The sequence below is a fragment of the Dermacentor silvarum genome, chromosome 8 (assembly GCF_013339745.2).
Source record: "Dermacentor silvarum isolate Dsil-2018 chromosome 8, BIME_Dsil_1.4, whole genome shotgun sequence".
NCBI lineage: Eukaryota > Metazoa > Arthropoda > Arachnida > Ixodida > Ixodidae > Dermacentor > Dermacentor silvarum.
Window position 1 is genome coordinate 34,191,386 of NC_051161.1, and position 19,412 is coordinate 34,210,797.

Here is a 19,412-nt window from a genome sequence, read left to right on the forward strand (position 1 = left end):
GCCACTGAAATGGGCTCGGACGTGGGTACTAAGTAAAGGAAACACTACCGGAGGCTCTTAGAAGTCATAGTCATGAGCATGAATCAGCAAAATGACAATGACTCAGCGAAAAAAGTATAGCACTCAAAAAACACTGAAATGGGTTCGGACGGGGGTACTAAGTGAAGGAAACACTAAATGATAATGGTAGAAATCACAGTCATGAGCATGACTCAGCATAAATGACAATGACTCAGCGAAAAAATATTCAACTTAGATTAACACTCAAACTTAGATTAACACACAAAAAAGATTAACACTCAAAAACCGCTGAAATGGGTTCGGACATGGGTATTAAGTGTAGAAGTAATCATCATCAGCATGATTCAGCAAAAACGTCAATGACTCAGCGAAAAAATATTCACATTCAAAAGCTGCTGAAATGGGTTTTGACGTGAGTGCTAAGTGACGGAAACACTAAAGGATGATGGAAGCAGTCATAGTCATGACCATGACTGATCAAAAATGACAGTTACTCGGCGGAAAAAGATTAACACTCAAAAACCACTGAAATGGGTTCGGACGTGGGTACTAAGGGAAGAAAACACAAAAGGATGGTGGTAGAAGTAATAGTCATGACCATCAATGAGCAAAAATGACAATGACTCAGTAAAAAAAAAGATTAACACTAAAAACCACTGGAATGGGTTCGGACATGGGCACTAAGTGAATAAAACACTAAAGGGCAATGGTAAAAGTCATAATGATGGGCATGACCCAGCAAAAATGACAATGACATAGCGAACGAAGAGTAATACTCAAAAAACCACTGTAGTTGGTTCGGACGTAAGCACTAGTGAAGGAAAAGGCCAAATGTTGATGGTCGAAGTCATAGTCATGACCATCACATAGGCTTTCGCCGTAAGGTCTCTTAGGGACTCCTGAGGACTCATGACATGGATTTCATGACATGCATGTCATATAGGTCATGAAAGAGCCGCCTAGGTCTTGGTGCTCTCATGGTCGTTTCGTTAACTTTGTCGGCTCCCCGCGCACTGCTTCGCATAACATCGATTCCCACAGGGCGTGAGATATGCCGGCTTTTTCACATATTAACTTTTTTTAGCCTCATAAAAAGTAGTAAAAAGTAAATGACGGGTGCAAGACCTGAAAAGACATTTTTTAAAAAAAGAACATTGAGGGGAAAACATGTACCTTCACCACTACCATCACGATTTCGTCTGTTAAGTTTTGTTTACTGTGCTTCTTCGTCTTCGCCTCACTATGTCGTCACGGCGAAAAAATTTAATTCACCGACGATTACGATACGCCGCCCTAATGCGAAATTTGAGCGCAGCTCTATACGTGTTTTAATTTCGCGATATATGGCCTGGTGTGGACAATCGGTATCGTGCGGCACGTTGCGAACGGAGCGAAATGTGGCGCGACTGCCTCGCTAATCTGGAGATCGCGAGAGCCAGCGCATGGGGCCAGCGCGCGGGCGCGATTCACAGAAGCAGCCGCCGACAGACCTCCAAGATTCCCAGACGACACCCGCTACTCTGGCGCCATCTCGTAGCCATCGTTGCCGCACTACGAGTTTCTTCTCACGCTTTCACCGTACCCTCCTCCTCCGCTTTGCGCCTCATGGTTCCGCTGCACCCTCCTCTCTGCTTTGCTCCTCGCGCCTCATCCCTAGCGCCTCATCCCTCTCGCCGCATTTTTCATCCACCGCTGCACGCCGTGTTCGCTCGGTTACGCCGGGAAAACCGACGCTTGCCGCGCCAGACAGCGAGCGCCGATGCTCCGAAAGCCGACGCTCAACGCACGGACGCCTAAGAGCTACGCTCTAAAATGCCACACAGAAGCGCGTAATGAATGGCCAGGCAAATAGAAAAATGAAGGCAGGAAATTGACTTTAGGGATATTTCTGAACTAGGAGACCTTTTTGTACCACTTTCTCACTGAGTTAATCCGGGCTCAGAAAGTATAGAGAAAGTAGAGAGCAGATTGTGAAGCGCCCGGAAGTCTAACAAAGTTATTACCACAAAAATATTACAGCAGTACGTTTCATGAGGCTAGAGCAAAAATCTTGTTTCTAACACGCGGGAGCACCCTTATTGCACAAAGCCATGTTTGAAAGAGTCAGAAGCGTCGGCTTTTACAAGCGTCAGCTTTTGCAAGCGTGGGCTATTACAAGCGTCGGCTTTTACAAGCGCCGCGGCCAGTGTTTTTACTCTTCATCCACAGCTTGTTTGTGGTTACGTTACGCTGAAAATGGCGCCATTCACGCTGCCTCAAACGCAACGGGACGATGGGCTCTGTCAAGCAATGCCTTCAAGCTTAGGCCTCAAATAGTTTTGCAGTTGTTAAGGCAACTGCTAAGCGAAATAAGCTTTAGCTTTGTTACTCAGCAAGCAGGTATATGTCACAAGAATGCAATTAGTAGCGGAAAATTTGCCATTTACATTTGCAAGCAAAAGTCTCGTGATGTTCCTGATTATGGAGTTACTAGCTACGTTGACTGTCAGCAATTCGTTTTTACAGCTCACTATCAGCGCATATTTAGATGAGCTAAATGACAAGAGAAAAACAGGGATGCGCACGTTACTTGCCTACATAACGGGCACAGGTTCTTTATATTTCCGAACATCTCAGCAAGAATTCCTAGCTATGTGCTAACACGGTAATGAGTACGTACTTTTCAGAGTAGATGAGCCACATTTCCAGCCCATATTAAAATTTTCGTTGAGCTACAGATTCACAGGTTAAGTGAAAATAAAGAGTAAAAAATGTTTTAATAATCAGGGAACCATACTATTCGTCTTGTTTTTATTGACAACTGTTGGCAAGTGAGTAATCGTAGAATGGTGCCATGGTAAAGTGCCGCTCAATTAGACATGAGGGGAGAGGAAAGTGAGAAGTATGCAAGAAGTAGACAGACACTCGCAAGACATTTTGTAGAATCCAAGCACGATTTGCATACGTTACGCATACATGCTTGCTTATGCTCTTCTCGTGTCTATCCTAGTTGCGGAGTGAAGTAACCATGACTTGATTTTTCGCTACCAAGTCAGACCGACATCACATCACCATAGGCTAAACGAATGAAGAGCAAATATACTCCTATGTTGTCAAAGGATTATTGCGCGCATTGTGTTTCAAACTTTTCACGAATTTCACCTGAACTGCGAAGCTCAATTTCTTACAAAGGCTTATAACCGCATAGAGGTGCCAGATTGACCTCTTCGTCAAATGGTAGTTTTCCGTCTGTTCATTATCTTAGGTGGCATGAAAACAGAACAAAAAAGGAAAATGGAAACAAGGATGGTGACAAGAAAGACGCCACATGAGCGCTGTCTAAGAAATTATGTTTTGGTTACAGCGTCATGACGTAAGTATGTTCCGTAGCAAGGCGCGCTTTGCCACGAGACGCCACATTATCAAAACAAAAAACTACGAAAGGAAGAAGGATAGAGAAATAAAGGAAAGAAGGAAAGAACGAAAGGGAAGCAGAACATTAGAGAAGGTAAGCATATTAACAATCCTTCTTGCTTTTTTTATTGTTTTGATAACCAGATGTCATTTGGTAAACCCTGTGCGGTTATGGAACTTAGTCATTGCGCGACGCAATACACCAAATCCAGTTGCTATACAGCACCGGTGCGGTATCTTTCTTGTCTGCGTCTCTGTATTTTGTGCTGTTCAGAACCAAATAGCTCAATGTCACACACTTTGCAGTTCCGTAAATATCCACGTGGCGTCTCGGGCGCCACTTCTTATCATGCTTGTAGCCGAACATGGCAGTCACGATAAGTTCAGTACCCCGCATTATTACGCGTACATAGTGTTGCTTTTCGATTGTGAGCGTTTTTCACCAGATTATCAGCGTTATATCGATTCGTCATGTGGCGCAAAACGCGTCTGTCGAGCTATCGTGATATCACTGATTGGTTTACGCAGCTTTTCAATGTTCTGTACCACAAGATGGCGGGCAACGTAACGGCAAAAGCGAACCATCTCTTGGATAAAGCTCACTTTGGCGCCAGGTCCGAGCCTTGCTGCATGAGCGAGCCGATGGTGAACCACAGCGAGTTGAGCAGGCTGAAGCTGTTCTCGAGGACCTGGTCGTTCTGGCGGCACGGGTGCGGGTTGTCCCACTCGTAGGGGCTCAGGCGGCCCACCAGGAAGAGCACCACCGAGACGCCGATGTAGGCGCCCACCACGTACGCCCACACTTCCATGCTGAAGGGCGACAGGAAGCTGAACAGCGTGGTCACCTTTTGCGTGGGCTTCTTGAAGAGAATGCTGATGCCCGTGTTCATGAACGGCATCGTGAAGTCCACTGCCACCTCTCGCTTCGATGTGATAGTCAGGTCGGCGATGGCCAAATCGGCTTTCTGCGTGTGTGCGTGCGTTCAAACAAATTTAGGTGCCCTGTATTCATCAGGCGAGTAAAGGAAAAAGAAGATTAATGAAGCATGCAAAAGCAATGTTTATGCATTGCAGGTTACGCTGTGGAAAGTAGAGCGACTCTTTTGATTGGTCGTTATTTTTGAACAAAAAAGAAATTTAACAACCGGGTCAGACGGACGAGTGATGCCATTACACCATGAACTTCAGTTTTGTGTGTGCGCACGCTCTGTAAAGTTTTGCAGGGCAATAAAAAATATACTTAAGGCAAAACCCCAGAACAATAGTCTTAAGTTGTGGGAACCCTCGGGTCCCATGACCGCCGCACGCGCAGCGAACGTCGCGGCAGACGCATGCGCGCCAGGGAGAGTTGGGATCGAGAGTGGAAACTTTCCTTCCTCGGGTGGCGCACGGGAATCGCAAGCGCTATCAGCGCCACGGGTGGGTCACGTGAGATCCCGCTGACATCGCCCGAGTCTCTGCCGCCGCTTCCGTATTCCCGCACGTCTTTACCTAGTGTATTATTCTCTTCGAGGGAACCCTCAGCGATGTCAACTATAGCTAGCTGGCCTGCTCGAAGTGTTAGTTGCAGTCGTAATAAATGTTGTCCGAGTGTACACGTGGTTGTCCGTCTATTGTTTCCTCGAGCTTGTACCGGACCGCGGTTGATGCGCAGGCATGCACCAACCGCGGGGCTAGGTGTGTCGAGGCAGGGTGCCGTGGGCAATCCCCCCATATCCCGACAAAGTACAAGAAACATTGACCTGCTGCGCTATTTGAAGCAAAATTAAGTACGAAACTAAAGGAAGCAAGAGAGTACGTTCGAATTGGCAATGCTAAAGAAGTGCGACCTACTGCGACTATGATCGGAGCTAGCCTGAGGCCGCCTTTGCAGTGGAATCACAATCTCAACGCTTTTCAGCCCAGCTGGTGTTGGAAGCTTATAGTGCATAGATGTTCTCGAATCTCTCAAAATTTTAGCGGCCGGCAACCGAAGTGCCGAAGTAAGTCCACACGCCGACGTGTCACGGCAGCAGTGGTATGCACTTTTGCGAAGGTGGCACGGTACGTTAAATTACTTAACACACGCGCGAGTGAATGAAAAGTGGCTAGACTAATGTGTCGAATCGCCGCTTATTGCCTATATAAAATACGGACACGGCGATAGGCTCGCGCGAGATTTCGTATTAGCCTTTTTACTGCAGTATCAATGCATTACTGCCAGCAAAACCTTCCTTATTTTAACGCGACAGCGTTAAGGGCCGCGTGTCGAAGGAAATCCAGCATCGGCGTAGGCATTGGCATCTGGCGGAAATAATCATGCCGAACCGCATCATCTCGAGCCACCCCGACCACACATGCCCTCCGCGCGGCACAAGGCGTTAGTGAACAAAAATTGAATTTCTCAATGTAAAATCCGTCAGAAAAATCGTAAAGTACGACTTAACCACAAACTACAGACGTGGTAGTGTCGGATTATAATTTGAATATACGAGAAAAAAAGCCTGATAAGCAGCCAGGGATCTTTGAATGCTATCGCGTTCCACTCTTAAAGGCGAAGCTTAAGCGTACCTCCAATTCTGATGGTGTTTCGATGTACTTTGGTTCTAAGCAACATTGAGGGGAATGTTGAAAACCGAGCCTTCTAAATTTTGATCGGGTCCCATGTCGCAGAAAAGTACGTGGTCGGTGTCGGCGTCAACGGCATACAATAGCGCTATCGCATTCCACTCGTAAAGGCAAAGCTCGAGCCGTACTTCAAATTTTTCGAACTTGCAAAGTGTGTGTTTTTCTTTTTTTTTTGTGTGTGTTAAGTACGTCAGGAGCACATAGTGTTGGCTGCGAAGAATCCATCTCACTTACGCCGTTGACAATTTCTCCAATCATTCCGTTCCAGTCTCCACTGGCGTTCTGAATGCCGTAAGCCCTGTCCTTGACCAGCCGGATCTCGTACTTGAAGTTCAACTGCTTAGACAGCTCCTTCAGGAGGTCTACACAGTAGCCTTCGAAGCGATCGTTGCCTTGCAGGTCTGCCGCCGACTCCTTGAGCATCATGTACGGATCAGTCTGCGATTAAACAGCAAGAGGCGAACAATTGAGCCCATAGCACGATAACCTGCGCGGTGTATGAAGGGTGTATTTTTTATACAATAAAGCTAGGCCTACATTGCACAGCGTTGTGCTTTAACATACCGAAGACATACATACACACGCGAATAAAAAGGGGAGCGGGGATACAAAGACACAGTTTTAATTGTGCATGCCATTGGTGATATTGGAGGCATGTGCATCCGTCTGGGCTATTTTAAGCACTACTCTGAAAGAAGTGCAAATGGTGAGCAGGTGAACACAAGTAATGTTCTATACTTAAATGAGCTGGCTGTACCCCTACAAAATGCGAGTCAGTGGGAGGATAGTTATAGGTTTGCATCAATAAAAGCCCCACCAGCCCCCCCCCCCCCCCCCCCCCCCGCTTTCCATTACAAGAATGCACAAAAGACACCAAAGCCAGAGCAATGATAACACGACTTCACATCCGCTGCTACAACACAGGCGCGCCTGCTTTAGTTCCCTTAACGCTGGTTGGAAGGCTGTTTTCGAGGACATTGTTGGGGAAGCGACGACAAAACCACTTGCGGCTTTGGTTTCTCACGTTTATGTCTTTATATTTTTTTCCGAGCCTGTAAGCCTACATGCGGCCCAAATCGAGTGAGTTCTTGTGTGTTTACACTTGCGGTGCGACAAGAAACTGGGAATCGCTTTTTTTGCGTGTGTGAACCAGCCTTGAACATTCAGCAATATTCTTTCAAATGCGATAATGCCAACAATAAAAGGGTTTAGTGCGTGTGCATGTCACTCATGTGAAATGTTTCTACAGCTAAGATACTAGTAACGTGACAGAAAGTGGCAAGAAAACAGAGAAAAATAGAGAGCACGACGTGACTCCGTTAAGACAACTTAAGGGTACCTTAAGGCAAATATAAGGTCGAGCTAGATTGAAATGTTAGGCTTCTGTAATAATGAAATCGCCATTCGTAGCTAAAACAGAACTTGTGGGAGAAAATAAAAATGGAAAGTCACAGTGGTGCCACCTATTTTGGACTGTGGTACTTCTCACGTGACGTCAGCACTGGCTGATTCACAGAGGGTGGCAGAGAGGGAGTTCACGTGGTGCTTACGTCAATTGGCTCATTTTGATTCAAATTCATGTTCAGCAGCGAGATGTTCGGTTTCTACGAAACACTCATAAATTTGCACACAGGAAATGACTTCACAGTTCTAGACCAATAATCTATGGGTTTAAGTTGGTTTAAAATGTTTCTTTGGTGTCTCTTTAAGTATTATTGCTTGTAAACTCACGCCAGAAGGTTTAATTTTACGTAATTAAATACAATCAAACTTAAGAAATATAATAAAGTTAGTGGGAAGATATCAGTAAAAAGTTTACGCAGGAACTACGCTATAGTTGTCCAAATAAGCGTAAACATTGTGCCACTTGCTCATCTCCACGTAGCATGGAGTCATTATCAATCTTATCGAACTTGATCCGACCAGCATAAACACTTATCTAGCTTTATCGGTCGTTATCAACCTTATCGCACTACACCATACCCTTATCAACTCTTATCAGTTGTTATCATCCTTATCGGTCGTTATCAACCAGCGAAAGCGGATGTCCAGCGAAGCTGTTGCAAATCCACCACTACAACTGTTGAGGGGGGTATGCTTAATGATGGTTGGGATGCTTGTTTTGAGCTTGTTCTTTTTTGAAACGTATCCTATTCTGTGTGTTGTATGGGTGATTTCAATGAATGTATGCACTGTGAGCTTCATTTTGCTGAGCGCTTGTAGCCTCAGCCTTACGGGGGAATGAGCCATTGTATTTTTTGCTTGCTTACGCGGATATGAGCCATTGCTTACGAACGCACAGGTTTCTCGTTGGGTAGGCATAGAAATGCTTACGCATTTAGAATTGCTAATCGTCAGTGAAACTATAAATTTGGAGATGTCTGAACCTTCTGTCGCACTCGTTTACACACTGTTGATACTGAATAAACTAAAGGTGTGAAAGACTCATACGAACTGTCAGATAAGTTTTCTGCTTCGAAACTTTGGTAAGAGTTCCTTAATTGAGACTCCAAACTGCCCGATTAGTCAGAAAACGAAGTGACCATGTAGTCGCGGTTATTGACTCGGGACATTCACAGAAGTTAAAAACCCGCACTTCTTAATTTTCACTAAAATCATACTTCGAAAGTGACTCGATCATAGAAGCCGGTGTTTGCGTAGCTCTTCCATTTGTTCATTCCAATTTAAAAACAAAAAAGAATATTATTATCCGTAGTATTACAGAGCTGTGTTTTTGCGCAGTCAGAATGTTAAACAATGCCACTAGAGACTTTTTCAAGTTTGAATACAGCGTGCACATAATCACTAATTCAGGATGTTTAACTTCTCGAAGGTGCACTGGCGCTGTTAGAGACGTCCTAGCGGAGACCTCCTGTTTGATTTTGACCACCTGGAGATCTCTAACGTGCACATTTTGAAGGCAAGGCTTTCTTTGCTGACTTCACACGGGTTTGGCGTATTTGGGATCTGGCTATCTTGTAACCACTTCCAGAAAATAGTAGTCAAAAAAAGTGTCGACGCTAAAGAAGACAAGGTCGACGTAATTGTGCGTGAAATACGATAAAATAAGAAATGAGTGAATAATGAACGTGAAGAAGTGACAGAATAGAGAAATATAATCAACATTTTATCGTTTGAACCACCGTGTACGTCGACATTGTCTTCTTTAGCGCCGACATTTGGTTTAACTCATGACTGCGTGTTCAGAAACAAAACACCATAGCCACTGCAGCCATCAGTAAAATGTAATGCATGAGCTAGTAGATATTTGCGTTATCTCATAGCAAAATTAGATATTAGAACACAGTGACAAATAGTGATAGCATATAAGACAAAAACAGGTATAGTTTTAAAACAATCTCGTATTTCATGTTATCAGAGCAGATTGAGCACCGCTGTGTATTTTCCATATTAAAGCGTACGTGCATTAGCCTATAGTCTAATTAGCTTAGTCTCGCTTGTAGTCATATCTTAGATTAGGCACGCTAAAAGTTCTGCGACCTGCCGGGGTCGCAGAACTTTTAGGCGTTGCGCTGCTGGAGCACGAGGTAGCGGGATCGAATCCTGGTCGCTGTGGCCGCATTTTGATGGAGGCGAAATGCAAGGACGCCCGTGTGCTTGCGTGGTAGTGCACGTTAAAGAACCCCCGGTGGTCAAAATTATACTGGAGCCCTCCACTACAGTGTGCCTTATAATCAGAACTGGTTTTGGCACGTTAAACCCCAGAAAGAAGAAGAAGTAGAGGTTCTGCGTGTATGATGAAAGTAATTGTCACATGCAACATTTCATTCACATGGTCGGACATAAAATGAGCAACCACCCTGTTCCGTGAAGGTTTTTTTTTTCTTCCGACGTTTCATACTTACGAGAACTGTGGTCACAATCAAAGTCTTGTCTTTGATAAGAAGGGAATCGTAGTCAGATGTCACGTTGTCTTCTACCGTCACGTTTTCTCTAGGTGTCCAGTGCCCCACCTGAAATGTGAATGAAAAAAAAAATGAAAATAATGATGAGAGTCAGGCGAGAACGTAGTGTAAGACGACTTCCACGGCATAATTCCCGATGCCACCAAAAAAGAATAACAGTAAGATAGATGAACCAACACCGTTTCAACTAGGCAGCGCACTTGCGATAGAATAGACGAAGTAATATTGAATATTTTAAAGTTGAGATTTCGAGGAGCAAAGAAAATTACGAAAAGGTAATTCAGGTGGTAAGGAAATGACTCTGCAGTTCACTGGGCAAAGCAGCCGTTCTCAACACCGGCAACTATGGGTCTCGAGTGTATCGACTAACATCGTCACAAGGCTGGGTCTATTAACCATTGGTCGATAAAACAGAATATAGCTAATCACACGTCCCTTGGAACACCGCAGGAACAACATACTAGATAAACAGTATGTGTTATTCATCATGATTTGCCGATATACATTCCTCTTTTATCTGTGGACATCAACTAGCCAGCAGAACCCTGTTTCATTACAAGGCAAACTTGTACTCTATTTTATAAAGTATAATTTCACTACTGTTGCGGTAGAGCTTCGCCACTTTAGGGTCAAAGAGACGCTACGCGTTTCCATTACCAGCAAACTTAGCTAATGTCCTCAATTTTTTAGGGAGGAATAGAAAGACACTTCGTACAGCTAGACTAATATTTTTCTCACCATTATAAACTCTAGCTCTCTGAACCTTTTCATCAATCTTTTAGGGGTCCTAACCGGTGAACGTTCATGGTTTAGCAAAATTGACACATTCTATATGCAACAAAAAATATTAAGAATACAGGTTTCGACCAAGATCATCTGTGACTTGTGATGTTAAAGGAGAGTTGACCACTTCCGCATATGCTCTCAAATGAGTTACGCCGGTCTACTTCCGAGATAACCTAAAAGCACAATTTGGCACTCGTTACTGTACTTCAGGCTCGTTACCACCGCTGTCTGATAATGGCGGCGGCATTACCGCCCCTTGCTCGCCACAGGCCAAACGCATGACGGTTATGATTAACCTTTCTGCAGTTTCTCGCCTATTTGCCTTGATTTCGCCCTGCTCGTCCTCAAATTCAGAAAGGGAAAGCAAGAATAGCAAAGGCAGAAGATCAACCAGACGAGGTTCGTGTTTGCTACCCGGAATTGGTAGCAAGAGAAAAGGCGAAATAAAAATAAGAAGAGAGAGAGAGAGAGAGCATTGCACGCATAAACGAGGACACAGAGGAGGGCTATAAAGGCTACTAAGGCTGGTGCATTTGCAAAAACTGCAATGGCGCGCAAGAAGCTTTTTGGGACAGTGACAGACGTGGCCATGATTCCAAATAGATAGATATATTTTTTATTTTTCTTGTGTTTTACTTGCCAAAACAGCATCTGATTATGAGGCAGGCCGTAGTGGGGGCTGCGGAATAAATTCAACTAACCTGGGATTACTTAACGCGTAGATAGATAGATAGATAGATAGATAGATAGATAGATAGATAGATAGATAGATAGATAGATAGATAGATAGATAGATAGATAGATAGATAGATAGATAGATAGATAGATAGATAGATAGATAGATAGATAGATAGATAGATAGATAGATAGATAGATAGATAGATAGATAGATAGATAGATAGATAGATTCTATTGTTTCATACTAAGAAATTGGTCAGGAGTCCAGTCTGTTTAATGTCGTCTAGAGAGAGAGTTCGTAGGATTGAAATCTCTAATTTCACTGCATTGTTGCATTTGATTGTGACCACACACTAACACCACTACAGGCACAGACTGTAGTCAGTAAGCACGAGCTGTTCATTTCCGAGTCTTGCCCCAGTCCTGAGTGACCCAAATATGGCCGCAGAATCAGAGGATGGGGCAATAAACAAAAGAAAAAAGGGGAAAAAAAAGGAAACGCGACGTTCTGAAAGAAAGAAACGACTCGTGCACGAGCAAGAAAAAGAAAGAAAAAGGGGGGGGGGGGGGGGATACGTGGCCGCCGACAAAGAGCGAAAATTAGTTCCAAGTCGCGCGAGAAAGGTCGAGCAAGGCCGGGTGGCGCGAGCCGTGGACGTACGGAGCACGCACTCTCTCTCCTCCGCGCATCAGCAACGAGCCACTTGGGAGGCAGTCATTAGGGGATTCATTAAATCCTTCATCGGGGCCCTTCCTCGCTTTGAAGGCGAAGAAACCGCGCGGCTGCCCGGCCAGAGGACGAGGCGGGGCGTGACCGCGTCGGCCGATCATTTGGGCCGTCCGCGTATACACCCCCCCTGGCCCCGGTCCGTTCAGCCTTTGGCAAGCGCGCGGCGTTCATTAGCGTGGGAAGGCCTCCCACTCACCACGGCGAAGACGACGACATCGGAGATCAATAGCCGCAACGGCCAGATTGCTTTCGTGGTACGCGCGAGCGAAGACACCGCGGTGCGTCTAAGAAGACCGACAGGGTCGTCCCGCTGAAGGGGCGTCAGCAGGAGATGCGGTGTCTCTAAAGCAGAGGACGGGCTCATTGCTTTTCCGGGAACAATGAGCGCGCTTGATTTCAATCGAATGAAAATTGTGGAGAAACCACCGACGAGGATAGTCGATGCAAGCGAATAGCCAAAACATCTATTCGCTTTATTGAAGGAATGATGCTCTTGAGGACGTATAGGCATTTGTTGCAGTGCATTTACGTAGGCGTTGTTGTTTCATTGAGGAATTTTCGCAGAGAATAGGGTCATTAACCAGAGAGAGAAAATGATAAATGAAAGGCAGGGAGGTAGACCAGGTCTGATCCCGGTTGGATACGCTGCATTTGTGGAAGGGAAAGGGGAGCGAAGGGCCATTAACCGGCACATACGTAGCGGTAGTATATGTAGCTATTCGTGACGTGAGCGTTGACGTGAGCGTGAGCGTGACGTGAGCGTGAGCGCCCACGTGGAAGGCGACTGCCACACTGCTCTCCCGTCGCTCGGGTCCTTTCCCGCAGCTGCCTGAGGGAGATATATGGTGACGGGATATGAGGAGTACTGCAATTCACGCGCCCCCCCCCCCCTCCCTCTTTTGCCTTCGGTTTATTTAGAACGGTTAGTCATTTGTCGGGCCACGTACAATAATAATGTATTTGTCGTTGCCAATGTTGGAGCATGTTCTTAGGTAGCACGCTTTCTCACCCACAGCTTTTTCAATACGGTTCCCTTTCAGTTTTACTGCAATTTTATTTAACAGTGAAAAGCGTCCTCTTAAAATGAAATTGCATTTGTCCTGTAGAGATTGTAATGGCTGAGGGGGTATGCATATAGCGTCGCGGTATGAAGAGTTCCTCGAAAAATGTAAAAGAGACCTTGAGAACCACGAATAATCTATAACGTGGGCGCCAAGATTTCCCTAGAGAATACTAAAGATTATACTTGAGATCTTCGAAGAATCCCAGGGGCCGTACAGTCCGGACACATAGCCTACAATTTAGAGTTGCGGTCTGGAGCAGTGTTTGAGTTTAGCGCGTTGTTTTAGAAATTTAGACGCCCCGTATTTGAGTATTTTCGCGGAGCCCAAGGTCGATAACTTTTTCAGGTAAGAAGTACTACAACCGGCCGAAGGTTCCGGAAACCGGGCGATTTAAACAATTAGAGATCGTAAGCGCGCAGTCCTAAACTGATCTCTCTGATGATAGAATTGAGGTGGCGTACACGCAAGTTCACGATTCACCTGCCACTAAGTCTGATACTTCATGCTAACGCCGGGCAAAAAGAAAAATAAGAGAAAAAATATCCCATCATGTGCTCACAGAATACTTTGTGTGCTATGTTTTGTAAAAAACAGGCATCGGCTGATTGTGACAGCGAACAGATTTATTTCCTTAGGCGGTCAGTTGGCGAAAAAGAATACTAGGAACGAAAAGATGTGTCATAGCATAGCATGCACTTTCATACAAAGAAGGCTAACAGAAAAATGTACAGGCATTCCAGGACGCTATGAATGTTGCCATAAGTAATACAAGTGGAAGTCACAAGAATAATTTACTTCGACAGATATAAGAGAAACTAAAAGTGCTTCATGCTTTAATGACACAATACCGTTGTAACTAACACTAACTAGTTGGTTTTGGTGCTGCACTTGCCTGTTGTAAGCATACAGTGAGCAAATATCGCCACCGACTACTTTTTCGTGGCGCAGACCACGCCTCGCATAAAACTAGAGTTGAGTACAGCATGCTATTGCTTATAGTTAAATATTGAAGATATTCTCGCACTCTGCATGAAGCATCACCATTAGTCCCTTGCATTACTCAGTTACGCGTCCTCTATTGTTATCTGTGAATTTACTAGTTCAACACACGGTCTTCTCCAGCGTACAAAGACGTTTATTCAAAATGGGATGTGTGCAGCTGGGTTGCATTATTGAAAAAAGAAAAGAAAAAAGAAAGTGCTTCCTAATGTGTGATCTTGTTGCCAACTATGTGGCATGGTAGGATATCATCGGCATCGTTTTTTAAACTTCTCGCACAAACCTTTCTGAAAGATGTTCATGGTGTACCACTGTTGCAAAACTATATTACTTTTGTTCTGAATTGAACTAGGACAGTACACAATCACGCGCCCAAAGCATGGCGCCTAAAGTCATTTTTCTCAGCGTACAAATGACTCTGCCACTCTGGAAAGCAGCAGGTAAGGAACGCTGCACCGCTATTTGGGTCTTTTCCAGCCATATCTCGAAGCAGTATCCCCAGCCGCACAAGAACTTCAATTCACTGACACAAACCTTATACACAGTGGCACACACATGTACACTTCGTCCTTGATATTTGAGGTGGGACCTCAGACACCATTCTCGTATGGCCTTTGACGCGATGGCCAGCGCTTTCGAGAATATGAGCTAGTGTAAGCGAATGATATTGATATATACATGTGACAGAAATGCATTGATTGATTTATTGACTGATTCATTGATATTAAAGGGCCATAACCACCTATGATAATAAAAATTAAATATGCAGAATAAACGCACATCTTAAAATTTATGTGAAGTGAAGATTTCGTGACGTAGTTCATCAAATGGTATAAGTTTGCGCATTTCATTCCTGTGTTTCTGGCATAAAAGAAACCGGCGTGCGAGCGTGTGATCTCGCGCTCCCGTGCTACGCAGTATGACACGTGACAATTCCACTCTCGGCATCCATACTCTCAATGTCAAATTCGGACAATGGTGAGGAAGCACCGGGTCGGTGCTTCGGCCGCCGGGGGTCATGTGACAGAGTGATGAAGAAGACGTTTTCAGAGGACTTGAAGAAGACGAAGCTCGGGACTTCGCGTGCTTACTATGATCTTGTCAGCCGCTGCCAGTCTTGTAAATACACTGTAAATACATTTCTTACTTCTTTTCCCCGTAACATTTTCAAACAGCTAGTTAGTATTGGCCCGATAGAAGTATATGTGCGATTGTGACCTGATTATTAAAAAAAAAGCGATTGTGACCTGATGGTTAGACCATTGGTCTTCTGTGCTGGGGAACCGAGGTTCGATTCCACCATCGGATACATCACTCATTTTTTTTAAGTATGAGCTACTGGGCTAGACAGCAGCAGCAGCCAGTAGCCACGGTCAGGAAAGTCCGGGAGGGTTCGTAAAGAAGGCTTTGCTTTAAAACCAACTGCGTACTCCTCTTCGACCCGTTCGGATATTTTATTCACACGTCCTGACGCCGCATGATTCTCATGCGGCGCCTGACGTCATGATTCTCATGCACCTGACGTCACCAAGGTAAGAGCCGTCGATTGGTCTATCTAAGAGGGACATCTGTCTTGTCTTTGCCGCGCCCACTCTTTGTCGTCGTTGCGCTTGCCTGTCGTCCGTAATCAACTCATTTCACATCGTGTATCATGCCCTGCACTGCGCGTGTGGCGGCCCAAGCGTGGAGTCCTGATAAGCGAAAGTTGATAGCGTTTTAAAACAAGAGAAGAGCGCCAACGTGACGTTCGGTACTCGTGTAACTACCTACGTGTCTACGGTGAGGAGGAAAGAGCGCTCGTGGAAAGGGAAGCGAAGGTGAGACAGAAAGCGCTCGCTCATCTACGAGATGACAGGAGGTTAGGGCCCATTTCGCGTTCCTTTAAAGCAGCAACTCAACCGTGAGAGACACGGTACATAGTGGGGCGCTGCGGATTATTTTAACCACCTAGAGTTCTTTACCGGGTCACCAAGTTTAGGCCCTAGGGCATTTTTGCATTCATTCCCAAATCAGAGTACGGGCACTGCGGGTCGGGAATCAAACCCACGACCTCGTATATACACTGCAGAAAAAAGCTGTCGCCACAGAGACACAGCGGCGGGTGCCGAAAAGAGAGAAGTACGCTCCGCTACAAGAGCAAGCAATCAGGAGAAACCCATAAATGTTCCATGATGCCAAGTAAGGAAGCGCTCTCGTGAACGTGCACAGAATTCTGCACAACCGGCAGCTAGCGCCGTCTAGCGGGGGCCATCAACATTCCTTTTGACCGAGATGACGGGTTGAACAGAAGAACCCGGTCGTTTCGGCCATCTCAGGGAGTAAACAGAAAGTGCTCCCCGCAAGAGGAAGACGGAGGGCGCCACGGTGCGGCGCGGGTAAGAAGCCTCGCGCAGACGGGCCGCATAATGATCTTTCGCGGCACGGGTCCCATCAGTCTTGTTCAACCACGACGTGTGGCGAGTGTCAAAAGGCGTCGGCGAGGGCGGAGGCAGGGTGGGCGATGTAGCGGGCGGAAATCAACACGATCAGACCGCGAAGATCGTCGTCGTCATTCCGGTGCGTTGGAAGAAGAGACACGAGAAAGAGCCGCGGGAGAAATGGGAGAGCACGCCCGATGTCCGCCAGTCCCGTGCAGCGAAGTGAAGCCCAAAGACGGCGTTCGCGTTATAAATCAAGCGTTTGGGGCCCACTTGCACGAAACCTGAATTACAAGAAGTGCAGCTTGCGATTCCCGGGCGTCTCTGCGCCCGTCTCGTTATCGTCCCCGTTTGCCACGAGATTTCGGCACAACCGTGAATTACTCTAGGGTGACAGCTGTGGCTTTGCGAGCATCGCTCAATCTTGGTGAGCCCTGACGAAAGAAAATATTGGTAAATAGGTTTTATGTTTCGCAAGGATTGAAGCCAAGCCATAGGTAATGCGTCCGGGCCTTTAAGGTTAAAATAAATGAAATGAAAATTTATTTTATACATGAAGCTTTGTGAATGGATAGCAAACACACGCAAGAAGAGGTGCTCACGAAGTCCTATAAAGCAGTGGCGAAAGCATTAGATGGTCACAATTTGGGAACCTCGCTCCAGGCAAAAAAAAAAAAAAAAAAAAGTAACTGAGCATTGGTTAATGCACCATCAGCATTTCTTAATGTCCACCACATGTTCAGTGGCCAATCAACTTTCTCTATTCAGCTCCTGGCGAACCAACTCCGCATCTTTTACCGCACTGAACGCTTTTAGCAGCACAGCGTAGAGGCCTATAAAATGTGAAGAGGGAGTCGTCACTCCGCGAAGGGTACTTGAGCTGGATGGCACTCAGAGTACGCACGAAGAGAGCTGTGGGTTTCGTTGTCGATTAGCAGCAGGGGACCTACAGAAAGTTCGCTAAAAAAAGTATGAATTTTATTTGAGGAAAGAAAGAGAAAGAAATAACTCATGACCCGAAATTTACAAAGACATTGCAAAACAAGCACGCAGCGCAGCATGGACAAAAAAATGCTTCACGGTATTGCACCTTATTTTAGCGCTAACGCGTTAGCTTCGGCAAGTAATCGATCGAGCTATTAGGAAAACAGGCTCCATTTTGCATGAAGGACGTGCTTGAATGTGTGCGTACATGTGTGCTAGCTAGGTACGTCAGGCCAACGTGATGACTGCACATCTTTTAGCAAGTGCATTCACAATATGGCCATCTAATTAACGGAAGCTGAAACGTGGAAGTGACAAGCTAAAACGAATTGAGAGAAATGTAAACTTTAATGCAAACTGAAGAGGTCTGCCTGGCGGAACTCCTAGCACGCTAGTCCAGGTTACTGCTATGATAAATGAAATGATACACACAAGACATATGACAGACAGATAGGATACTGAATACGCCCCCCCCCCCCCCCCCCCCAACATACAATATAAAGAAAAAAGTATTCTTTGAAACCAGTACCTAGCGGCAATGTTAAAACCATCTTCGTAGTGCGTGACGCGCAGACGGCACTGTAGTCTATGGTCAAAGTACATGACGCAGCTCAAGGAACGATCCTTGAGGCACATCCTGTGTGGAAAATAGGACGGTCCTTCGTTGCATGAAGAGGCTACAGTAACATATTAAGTGCACTACGCCCTCTCGTTCGTTGCACATGCAGGGCACTGTGGCGATCCTAGCTGCTGAATTTTACAAAAGTACGTTCAACGTTCAGACGAATATTGTGGAGGCATGTATAGGATCGCCTATTCGCAGTCACGACCGAATGAGCAATTTCTACGTGCCATGTGACCCTGACCGGTATAAACAAAGAGGCCACACATCATCTTAGCCTGAAAATATACCTAGTGTTAGATTGCTGATGTGGGAACGTAAGTAAGGCACGCTCTTCAAATTATCCGCGTGCCATCGGGTGACAGATGGGCACGGGATGTGGTGTCACTGAACATTGGATTCTATAGAAACCTTTGCTTGGATTCAGAAACACGGCGCGCGCGCTGATACTTGCCTTGTGGAAAAACAAACACAGGAAAAGGTGCACGTAGTCTCGCTTGCCAACCTGCAGCCATCTTGCATTACCTGTCTTGCATTTTCTCGAACTCTAAAACCTGTACCTGAAGTGGCCTGACAAAATCATCAAAGAAGTTTGTTCAGACTACGCGCTTTGTATACTTCTGTGAGAAAAAGCCACCCGTGGCATATGACTTTCTCCTGACAACGTGTCAGTTTATCCGTAATGGCAAGGCTGTTAGTTGCCAGTTTCGATGAATTGCTAAATGTGCCACGACTCATGACACATTTCGAGCTCACCTGAATTACTTGCTTGCTTTTATACAAAGTACGACGCAAATTCTCCGGTTCAGACAAAAAGTAAGAAACTCTCATTAAACACAGAAGCACAAACAGTTAAATAAATCAGGGCTCGTTGGTGAATACTCAGGCTCTTGACAAAGCAGCATCAACACTGGGACGTGTATAAAAGAGATGACAAAACGCGCTACCCTCACCATTTCCATCTACGTCTTGCTTCAGCGCGCAAATTAAGCTCCGGGTGAAACTTCAACGCCATATCGGGTAAACCATTCCGTAATGTGCGCGACATTCGGGGTGCCCGTCGTCCAGCGAATTTCCCGTCTTTCGAGTGTGTCTTATGCGGCCTCAATCAAAAGCGGGCTGTGCGTCCTCCAGTCCGTCGCCCCCCCCCCCCCCCCCTCTCCCCCCTTTTTCCGGAACTGTTCT

The 19,412-nt window shown here is 45.7% G+C and overlaps 1 pseudogene; it reads right to left on the reverse strand.

Annotated features, from left to right (window-relative positions):
* The window catches only part of LOC119461003 (glutamate receptor ionotropic, kainate 2-like), a 310,204-nt pseudogene that overhangs the window by 15,178 nt on the left and 275,614 nt on the right, over positions 1-19,412 (reverse strand).